The sequence below is a fragment of the Schistocerca cancellata genome, chromosome 3, assembly GCF_023864275.1.
Source record: "Schistocerca cancellata isolate TAMUIC-IGC-003103 chromosome 3, iqSchCanc2.1, whole genome shotgun sequence".
Lineage (NCBI taxonomy): Eukaryota > Metazoa > Arthropoda > Insecta > Orthoptera > Acrididae > Schistocerca > Schistocerca cancellata.
In genome coordinates, this window is record NC_064628.1 from 917960313 (window position 1) to 917971628 (window position 11316).

Consider the following 11316-nt stretch of genomic DNA (forward strand, 5'->3'; position numbering starts at 1 on the left):
GATAGGAGTTGTTGTCGATAGAGCGGTTCACCTGTAAAGGAGACCGCATATAGGACGCTGGTGTAACGTATTCTCAAGTACTGCTCGAATTTTGGGATCCGCACCAAGTCGAAGGAAGACATTGACGCAGTTGAAAGGAAGACTGCTAGATTTCTTACCCGGCCGTTATGGCTGTTCTAGGCATTGAGTCTGGAAACGCGCGACCGCTACGGCCGCAGGTTCGAATCCTGCCTTGGGCATGGATGTGTGTGATGTCCTTAGGTTGGTTAGCTTTACGTAGTTCTAAGTTCTAGGGTACTAATGACCTCAGATGTTAAGTCCCATAGTGCTCAGAGCCATCTGAACCATTTTTAGGTTTCTTACCCGCAGTTTAGAGCAACACGTAAGTGGTGCGGATTTATTTTGGGAACTTAAATGGGAAAGCCTGGAGGGAAGGCGACGTTCTTTTCGAGAAACACTATTCAGAAAATTTAAAGAGCCGGCATTTGACGCTGACTGTCAAACGATTCTACTGCCGCCAACATACATTGCTCGTGAGGATACGAGAAACTGGGGCTCATACGGAGACATAGAGGCAGTCGTTTTTCCATCACTCTATTTTCAACTGGAACAGGAAAGAAAATACCTAGTAGTGGTACAGGGAACCCGCCGAAACACACCGTACGGGGGCTATCGGAGAATTTATGTAGATGTATATGTTTGTTCTTTTATATTCTGAGAGTCTACAAGATTCCACTAGGTAAAACGAAAAAAATGCGTAACACAACTTGTTATCCAGCATTAATATAGCACAAAAGTAAAATAGCTGTGTTGTCATTGTTATCAGGGTCCTCCTACTTCATTAATACGTAATTAAAACAAAGGAATCAGCAGTAGACAAACTGGAGAGCAACGGCAGTGCTGATGTATTCTTCATATACAAAATTTTTAACAGGGAATGGTTTAAGCCCACTTGACACATCTGCACATTTCGAATTTTGATGTGTGTTACGTATATCACTTTAACAAGGTCCATCTAAAGAATCCCCTCCTAGTTTCTGGGTATACAGTTAAAACTATAGGTAGAGAGCACACTACTCACAACGTTTTCGAGGTCTTGATAACTGTTATGCAGTGGAGTAGAATGCTCTCTTTGGTATACACTCAGCACAGCCTACTGTGGCATATAAAGCCCTACACTGATTTTTAAATGCAACTAGCATGCAAGTTATTGCCTTTGCGCAATCCGCGCAAAGAACCAGATGTGTTACACAGAATTCCACTAAGTGATCATCTACCATGCATCTGCCAGTACCCTTTTCAGTAGTATACTGCTACATGTGGCCTGGCCTCTCGCTATTTACAAATCTTCCACTAACAAATATAGTCTTCTATGGCATGTACACCCCATCTTGATTTTGAAATACAATTTGCATGTGATAAGTAGCCAGTACTCCACTATCAACAGAATAATATGCATAACAGATTTCTACCAAGAGAAAGTCTACAACACATCCGTCACACCTCTTTTTCTTTTACTTGAGTATCGCTGTGTGGTTACCACTTGTCATTAACTGATATTCCGTTAACAGCTACAGACTTCTGTGGCATATCTACCACCTCCTGATTCTGAAATGGAGTTTGCTTATGAATAGCAATTACTCAAATAGATTAATCGAATTATAACACAACTTTTGAAAAAAATGTGGAAAAATATCTGTTGTTGTTGTTGTGGTCCTCAGTCCTGAGACTGGTTTGATGCAGCTCTCCATGCTACTCTATCCTGTGCAAGCTTCTTCATCTCCCAGTACCTACTGCAACCTACATCCTTCAGAATCTGCTTAGTGTATTCATCTCTTGGTCTCCCCCTACGATTTTTACCCTCCACGTTGCCCTCCAATACTAAATTGGTGATCCCTTGATGCCTCAGAACATGTCCTACCAACCGATCCCTTCTTCTGGTCAAGTTATGCCACAAACTTCTCTTCTCCCCAATCCTGTTCAATACTTCCTCATTAGTTATGTGATCTACCCATCTAATCTTCAGCATTCTTCTGTAGCACCACCTTTCGAAAGCTTCTATTCTCTTCTTGTCCAAACTATTTACCGTCCATGTTTCACTTCCATACGTGGCTACACTCCATACAAATACTTTCAGAAATGACTTCCTGACACTTAAATCTATACTCGATGTTAACAAATTTCTCTTCTTCAGAAACGCTTTCCTTGCCATTGCCAGTCTACATTTTATATCCTCTCTACTTCGACCATCATCAGTTATTTTGCTCCCCAAATAGCAAAACTCCTTTACTACTTTAAGTGTCTCATTTCCTAATCTAATTCCCTCAGCATCACCCGTCTTAATTCCACTACATTCCATTATACTCGTTTTGCTCTTGTTGATGTTCATCTTATATCCTCCCTTCAAGATACCATCCATTCCATTCAACTGCTCTTCCAAGTCCTTTGCTGTCTCTGACAGAATTACAATGTCATTGGCAAACCTCAAAGTTTTTATTTCTTCTCCATGGGTTTTAATACCTACTCCAAATTTTTCTTTTGTTTCCTTTACTGCTTGCTCAATATACAGATTGAATAACATCGGGGAGAAAAAATTCAGAAATGGAAATACATCTACGTGGTTATCTCTGCAAAACACATTTAAGTGCCGGGCAGGGCGTATTTCGAATAACCCTAACACTAATGCTCTGTTATTTCACTGTCGAACACAATACAAAAAAAGAACACCTATCCATTACTGTGTTTCTGATTTCAATTATTTTATTATGATGATAGTTCCTCCATATGTAAGTCGCCGTCAACAAAATAATTTCTCATTTGGAGGAGAAAGTTTATAACAGATTTTGTGAGACTATCCCGCCAGAATGAAAAATGTGTTTGTTTTAATGATTTAAAATCCAAATCCTGTATCATGTCATTGACACTCTCTCTCCTGTTTCTCCCTGTACTCCGGTTATCCTATCAGGTAAGGACCCCACACGGCGCAACAGCACTCTAAAAGAGGACTGACAAGCGTATTGTAGGGAGTCTCTCTAGCAAATGTGTAGCGTCTCCTAATCGTTCTGCCTATAAAACGCAGTCTTTGATTCGCCGTCCCCACATTTTCTATGTGTTCTTTCTGATTTAAGATCTTCGTAATTACAATTCTTAAGTTTGTAGTTAACTTTATGACCTTAAGATCTGATTGATTTTTCGTGTAACAGAAGTTTAATGGATTCCTTTTAGCACTCAAAAGGATTACCTCACACTTTTCATTATTTAGGATGAATTGCCAATTTTCGGACGATTTCGATATCTTATCTAAAACGTTTTGCAATTGTTTTCACCGTCTGATGACCTTACGAGACGATAAACGACACTGTCATCTGCACAAATCTTGCTCAGATTGTCTCCTAAATCGTTTGTGAAGATATGGATCAGAAGACGACCTAAAAAACTACCTTGCGGAATGCAAGAAATCACTTTATCTTACTCGATGACTTTCCATCAACTGTGAATAGTAGGGCAAAGTGCACTCTGGCGCACTTTTGATATAAAATCGATATGCAAAGTAATTAAACTGTGACTGCTGATTGCATTATGAACTTTACCTGTTGTTCTCCTTAGTGGTTTTTTATGCAACCCCTTCCCTTCCCCTCACCTTAACCTATTGTTATGCTAATTGATTTACGACCCCTGAGCTTAATCAGTTCTGCTGCGAAATCCACCACATCGTCCCCTCTCTCTCCTCTTAACCTATTATTCGGTTAATTGATTTATGCCACCTACCGCACTCCTCTGGGAAATCCGCAACACTTCCCTCTCCAACTTGCGATAAACTTTTGATATAAAATGAACTGAGTAATTCATTAAGTTTATTGTGAACCCTTACCCTCCTCCATTATCCCCCTCCCATCTTGCATCTGCAAATTGACAGGAAAAAGACTCAGTCTATGCTCAGCTCCTGGAGAGGAAGGATATAGGGTGGTTTATTTTACTTTGGGTGTTACTCTGTTGAAAATTGACAGGGAAAGCACAGCCCTGGCCGTCCATCATTGACCCTCCCACTGATTAGCAAATTTGTAGGAAACGCTCAGTCTGTGCTGAGTTGCTGGAGACGCAGATGCAAGTATAAACTTGTCCCGCTACAATATGTCCTAATTACGTAGCTACACTGATGGGGATCAGTGATGTTGGGTTGCAAGAAAATTTTTGTCTGTATACTCAATTTGACATGCAGGGATCGACAGAGCTAGTGCAAAATGCCACAACCAGAGGATGTCCAACCCTACCCCTCGCCACCTACTTCATCATCCCTTCCAGAAAAAACTCTTAAAAATATTTCTGAACTCAGGGACTGGAAGGATGCTGCGACAAGAAATTCAACGACAGTACAAAGGGCAAAATAACATTTTGTTACAATTCAGTTTCTATACAAATTTGCGGGTGTTGCATGTCTTTATCTGGAGGGAAAAGGTAATCATTCTCTGCCGTTTATTTAACTTTGGAAGATGCATTTCTTGTAAAATAAGTAAAAACAAGAAATTAAGTAAGAAAATACATCACTTTTCCTAATCACGCAAGGAACACTGCCATGAAATCGGCAAAAAACACTAACCACATACAATTATAATCTTAAAGAACACACTAAACATATCTGGTGAGAAAAGAACAATTGAACACACTTGCCTCTTCGTGCGCACCAACTGCAAACAAATCGGATGAAGACGGGGCGGGGGATACATGGAGAATTATAGTTCATAGTATGGATGAGTATCGGGACATGTTTCCTAGCCTGGGAGACGAGTTGGCTATAGTTGTGCTGGTATAGGGTTTGGAGTGTGTGTAGTTGTGGGGAGAGTGGGATGTGTTAGTAAACGTGCAGCAGCATACCAGGATTGCTGGAACAGTAGGGTTACTGGAATTTACAAGGATTGTCTTCAATGTGTGGTAAATGATCTCAGAAAATAAAGGAAACAATAGTCACAAATAAAATATCTTTCTGGCTCTCAAAATAATCGCCATTAGCTACAGCCCACCTCTGACATAGGTTTCAAAGTTATTGTAAACTGTGAGCAACCACTTCTAGCTGAGTTACTCGAAGCACCATGGTCATGCATTGCTGGATATGCGAAGTCTCCGAAATTTTGTGAACAGTACTGTTTACAGTGTCTTTCCTTATATTCAACTCTACTGCTCTCATTCTCAAAGGCAGTCACCGATTTCTGCAAGTATCCGTCACACTCCTGCCATTGCGAGACAGAGTGCAAAAATGGATTAATGCGTTAACACGAATTCCAATTATGGAGAACGGAGATTCGTTTGATGTTAGTGCAAGTGTACAGTGTTGACGTAGTGGGTAAAAAGTGTGCATCTCAGTGGTTTAAATGCTGCAGAGACGGTAAGGACGATCTTCTTTAGGCTCAACGCAGACAATCCCAGACAAAATCGATCGAGTGTGACGGATGCTTGCGGAAGTTTGACAGCTGTCTTTGAGGATGAGAGCAGAAGCGTTGAAAATAGGCAAAGACCGTGTAAGCACTACCGTTCACGAAGATTAGCAGACTTGCAGATATCCAACAGTGGGTGACCACTGTGCTTTGAGCGATTCCACAAGAAGGGCCTGCTCACAATTTCTAACAGCTGTACAAACAATATCAGAAATTTATTGCAGCTGATGCTTTTACTTTCAAGACGATTTTGTAGCTCTTTTTTCCTTTATTTTCTGAGAGAGTTCACCAAATTCTTGAGAGGCAGTTTGTGAGTAGCATAGAATATTCAGAAGTGTTGGATATGGGTGAGAAGGGGTCTGAATTTGATGAGAATAGAGGATCGAAGTGAAGGAGATGTGGAAAGCCTGGTGGTGTGCCTGCCATTCTGGGATTTGGAGGGTTTCCTGTTGATTGATTAGTAGAAGAAGTTCCTACGTTAGCTGATGATCAAATGTTAGACCAAAGTATTTTAATGTGTTAGTTAATGGGACAGGATGGTTGTAGATAGGTAGAAGTCATGGAGGTGGAACTTTCTGGTGATACGCCCTACAGGGGGCTAAGAAGAGACTCCTCGGCTTGAAGTCAGGATAGCACTTTGGAACCTGTGAAGCATCTTTTACATCGGTAAAACATTATTAGAGTTCAATAATTAATTCACAGTCTTTGAAAGTCGTCATTCTTCCACACCAGCCTCAGCTGTTGCTCATTCAGCTGCGAGTTGGTTTCTTGCTGAGATCTGTACAGTCAGTTCTGTAGCTGCATGCCGAAGTGAGGTTTAGCGACCCCTGTGCTGCATCAGATTTCGACTGAGTAGGCGCAGCCATTGCCCAACGTAAAAGTTGTCTCAGACTTGCTGCTGGAGTGTCCTTGACCTACTTTGAATTCTACAGTAATACTTGATAACCTATTCGAGATATATATGTTGTTGGTAGTTGAATTGTGGGATGGTCTCCTGGCTACACCTAGCAGATTTCAGCAACTGGAGGGGGTCTCGGGTTTGAACAGGAAGGTGGAGTCTAGGAGATCCTGTTGGTGGCTTCTGCACTGAAGGCCAATGCTAACAGCGCCCTGCAGTGGAGGGTGTCGGAAGACAGTCAGTTCCTCCATCAGTAGATGGTAGATGGCCAGCAGCATGATGTTCATCAGGTGAAGGCCATCATCTCGAGTACATCTACAGCTAGTTCATAGGCCATGCTGGAGCATCAAGGACATAGATTTTCTACAGTGGTGTAATAATGGAAACGAGTACTATTACTGTGAATGCCATAGATACCGCTGATAAACTCATGATGAGATCGGCGGACCTGAAGTATTCAGAGGGAACTGGCGTGGATCTATGATATAAGGTTCAGTTCATAACGACTGCTGCTATATTCACTTAACAAGCTGTTAGCTGACGTGTCAATCCACACTGTATCTTCCTGTGAAGGACATAGAGTATCTTACAATATGTCTTACTTGCTAATGTTTGCCGTGATCTCGCTTCCTTTGGTTTTCTGCTGAGTGCATATCCTCACTCGACAGACAGTGTCATACTGTGTTGAGGGCCTGACCCGTTGTCGACAAACTCGCCTGCTTCCTGCTTCTGGCTGTGTCTCCGAAATGACTTGATTTTGCCTGTGGTAATGTGATTAAGTTTCAGTATTTTTTTTTCTAAATTCTACCACTAACACATCACTCCTCTTTAAAAAAATTGTCTCAAATTTTTCGTTTCTTTCAGTTACTGCAACAACAATATTTGTTGACCACAGAAATCGCTGTACCTTCAAGTACAGCTCGCGCAGGGTACGGTGGTCAACGTGCAGTGACCAGTTTTTATCCAAAGCACTGGGCGAATTCATTGTTTGGTCCAGAAGGGGAGGCTGATAAGTGTTTTCCATCTCTAGGCCGGCCAACGATGACAGAATCGAGGCGCGCACCAAGAAAATTTTCTCAAACGATTTTACAGAGACTATTCGGTAAAAAATTTCAATTTTGCTTTGCTTATAGTTTTATATGTCAGGTTCATGATGATGTGCCCATCATTTCGTTAATTCTCATAGTTACTGTGATATTTAAGTGAAAATAAGACCCTGAACGAATATCGGAAAGGTGTGCAATGAAAAATTGAGGTGCATGTCAATTTTTATGTTGTTGCTTACGAAATTTAGATGACATATTGAATTTGTGTTTGGACTTGAATACAGGCATCTATCTGTCACCAACCTTGAGGAAATTGATCTGATGTAGTACACTCATTTGCAATAGCGTCGTGCCGGTGATAAAACCACTGTGGAATATCCAGAGTAGTCCTCATATTTCGTAAACGGTTTCAGATATCGAAATGAGATTTTGGCAATTGGCAGTAAGCAAGAACGAGGGTATTTTACCATATCCTTATTACGTAAAACTTCATTATCTACCGTGGTATTCCAATAACTACAGACTTTTTCTGCGAAAGAATGAAATTTTGAGGGCCATCGACAGCTGGTGAAACGATAAATGCTGTGGGTTTTGGAACAACATATGCAAAGACATTACACGTTTCTTGTACCGAGGATGTGCTTTTTCATAAGCTACTGAGTTTCATTTCTCTCAGCTATTCACTTAATAAACTTAACAAACCACTGTTTCACAATTCTCTCTCAGTTTTATGTGCATAACAGGTAAGAGAGGGGAGACATTGGAAACTCCGTTTTGGCAAAACAATCAAATTTTGACATGGCAGCCAGAGTGATGTGGAGGTTTTACTCAAAATTCGCCACTCATGACGCTTCTCTGAAAGTTACGAATGGTTAAGAAGCCTGGCGAAAATAAATCTCTGCATTTTCAGCGGAATTCTTTTTAGGTACTAACGTAAAGTGAGGTGACAATAAATCTTTCTTATAGGTCACCATGCAAGTGTGGGCGTAGAGGGTCCACACTTAATACTTACAAAAAATGTGAGAGTAGGCTTCATTTTAGAACGGCACTTACCCTTCAGCGCTCTGAGCAACACCCCACGACTGCCGCTTTCCCCACGCTTTCCCAGCCAGTTCCACATTTAGCGGCCACGGCATTTTGCGGGCACTACAATTTTTGATCTATAAGTTCGTCTAATAGTGGCTGTAGGGTTTTTGCTATTCTAAATGGTGTCCTATACACTGCCCGAATATCGCCTGCTGGCATGCATTGTTGTGTGATAGGAGTTGTTGTCGATAGAGCGGTTCACCTGTAAAGGAGACCGCATATAGGACGCTGGTGTAACGTATTCTCAAGTAATGCTCGAATTTTGGGATCCGCACCAAGTCGAAGGAAGACATTGACGCAGTTGAAAGGAAGACTGCTAGATTTCTTACCCGGCCGTTATGGCTGTTCTAGGCATTGAGTCTGGAAACGCGCGACCGCTACGGCCGCAGGTTCGAATCCTGCCTTGGGCATGGATGTGTGTGATGTCCTTAGGTTGGTTAGCTTTACGTAGTTCTAAGTTCTAGGGTACTAATGACGTCAGATGTTAAGTCCCATAGTGCTCAGAGCCATCTGAACCATTTTTAGGTTTCTTACCCGCAGTTTAGAGCAACACGTAAGTGGTGCGGATTTATTTTGGGAACTTAAATGGGAAAGCCTGGAGGGAAGGCGACGTTCTTTTCGAGAAACACTATTCAGAAAATTTAAAGAGCCGGCATTTGACGCTGACTGTCAAACGATTCTACTGCCGCCAACATACATTGCTCGTGAGGATACGAGAAACTGGGGCTCATACGGAGACATAGAGGCAGTCGTTTTTCCATCACTCTATTTTCAACTGGAACAGGAAAGAAAATACCTAGTAGTGGTACAGGGAACCCGCCGAAACACACCGTACGGGGGCTATCGGAGAATTTATGTAGATGTATATGTTTGTTCTTTTATATTCTGAGAGTCTACAAGATTCCACTAGGTAAAACGAAAAAAATGCGTAACACAACTTGTTATCCAGCATTAATATAGCACAAAAGTAAAATAGCTGTGTTGTCATTGTTATCAGGGTCCTCCTACTTCATTAATACGTAATTAAAACAAAGGAATCAGCAGTAGACAAACTGGAGAGCAACGGCAGTGCTGATGTATTCTTCATATACAAAATTTTTAACAGGGAATGGTTTAAGCCCACTTGACACATCTGCACATTTCGAATTTTGATGTGTGTTACGTATATCACTTTAACAAGGTCCATCTAAAGAATCCCCTCCTAGTTTCTGGGTATACAGTTAAAACTATAGGTAGAGAGCACACTACTCACAACGTTTTCGAGGTCTTGATAACTGTTATGCAGTGGAGTAGAATGCTCTCTTTGGTATACACTCAGCACAGCCTACTGTGGCATATAAAGCCCTACACTGATTTTTAAATGCAACTAGCATGCAAGTTATTGCCTTTGCGCAATCCGCGCAAAGAACCAGATGTGTTACACAGAATTCCACTAAGTGATCATCTACCATGCATCTGCCAGTACCCTTTTCAGTAGTATACTGCTACATGTGGCCTGGCCTCTCGCTATTAACAAATCTTCCACTAAAAAATATAGTCTTCTATGGCATGTACACCCCATCTTGATTTTGAAATACAATTTGCATGTGATAAGTAGCCAGTACTCCACTATCAACAGAATAATATGCATAACAGATTTCTACCAAGAGAAAGTCTACAACACATCCGTCACACCTCTTTTTCTTTTACTTGAGTATCGCTGTGTGGTACTACCACTTGTCATTAACTGATATTCCGTTAACAGCTACAGACTTCTGTGGCATATCTACCACCTCCTGATTCTGAAATGGAGTTTGCTTATGAATAGCAATTACTCAAATAGATTAATCGAATTATAACACAACTTTTGAAAAAATGTGGAAAAATATCTGTTGTTGTTGTTGTGGTCCTCAGTCCTGAGACTGGTTTGATGCAGCTCTCCATGCTACTCTATCCTGTGCAAGCTTCTTCATCTCCCAGTACCTACTGCAACCTACATCCTTCAGAATCTGCTTAGTGTATTCATCTCTTGGTCTCCCCCTACGATTTTTACCCTCCACGTTGCCCTCCAATACTAAATTGGTGATCCCTTGATGCCTCAGAACATGTCCTACCAACCGATCCCTTCTTCTGGTCAAGTTATGCCACAAACTTCTCTTCTCCCCAATCCTGTTCAATACTTCCTCATTAGTTATGTGATCTACCCATCTAATCTTCAGCATTCTTCTGTAGCACCACCTTTCGAAAGCTTCTATTCTCTTCTTGTCCAAACTATTTACCGTCCATGTTTCACTTCCATACGTGGCTACACTCCATACAAATACTTTCAGAAATGACTTCCTGACACTTAAATCTATACTCGATGTTAACAAATTTCTCTTCTTCAGAAACGCTTTCCTTGCCATTGCCAGTCTACATTTTATATCCTCTCTACTTCGACCATCATCAGTTATTTTGCTACCCAAATAGCAAAACTCCTTTACTACTTTAAGTGTCTCATTTCCTAATCTAATTCCCTCAGCATCACCCGACTTAATTCCACTACATTCCATTATACTCGTTTTGCTCTTGTTGATGTTCATCTTATATCCTCCCTTCAAGATACCATCCATTCCATTCAACTGCTCTTCCAAGTCCTTTGCTGTCTCTGACAGAATTACAATGTCATTGGCAAACCTCAAAGTTTTTATTTCTTCTCCATGGGTTTTAATACCTACTCCGAAATTTTCTTTTGTTTCCTTTACTGCTTGCTCAATATACAGATTGAATAACATCGGGGAGAAAAAATTCAGAAATGGAAATACATCTACGTGGTTATCTCTGCAAAACACATTTAAGTGCCGGGCAGGGCGTATTTCGAATAACCCTAACACTAATG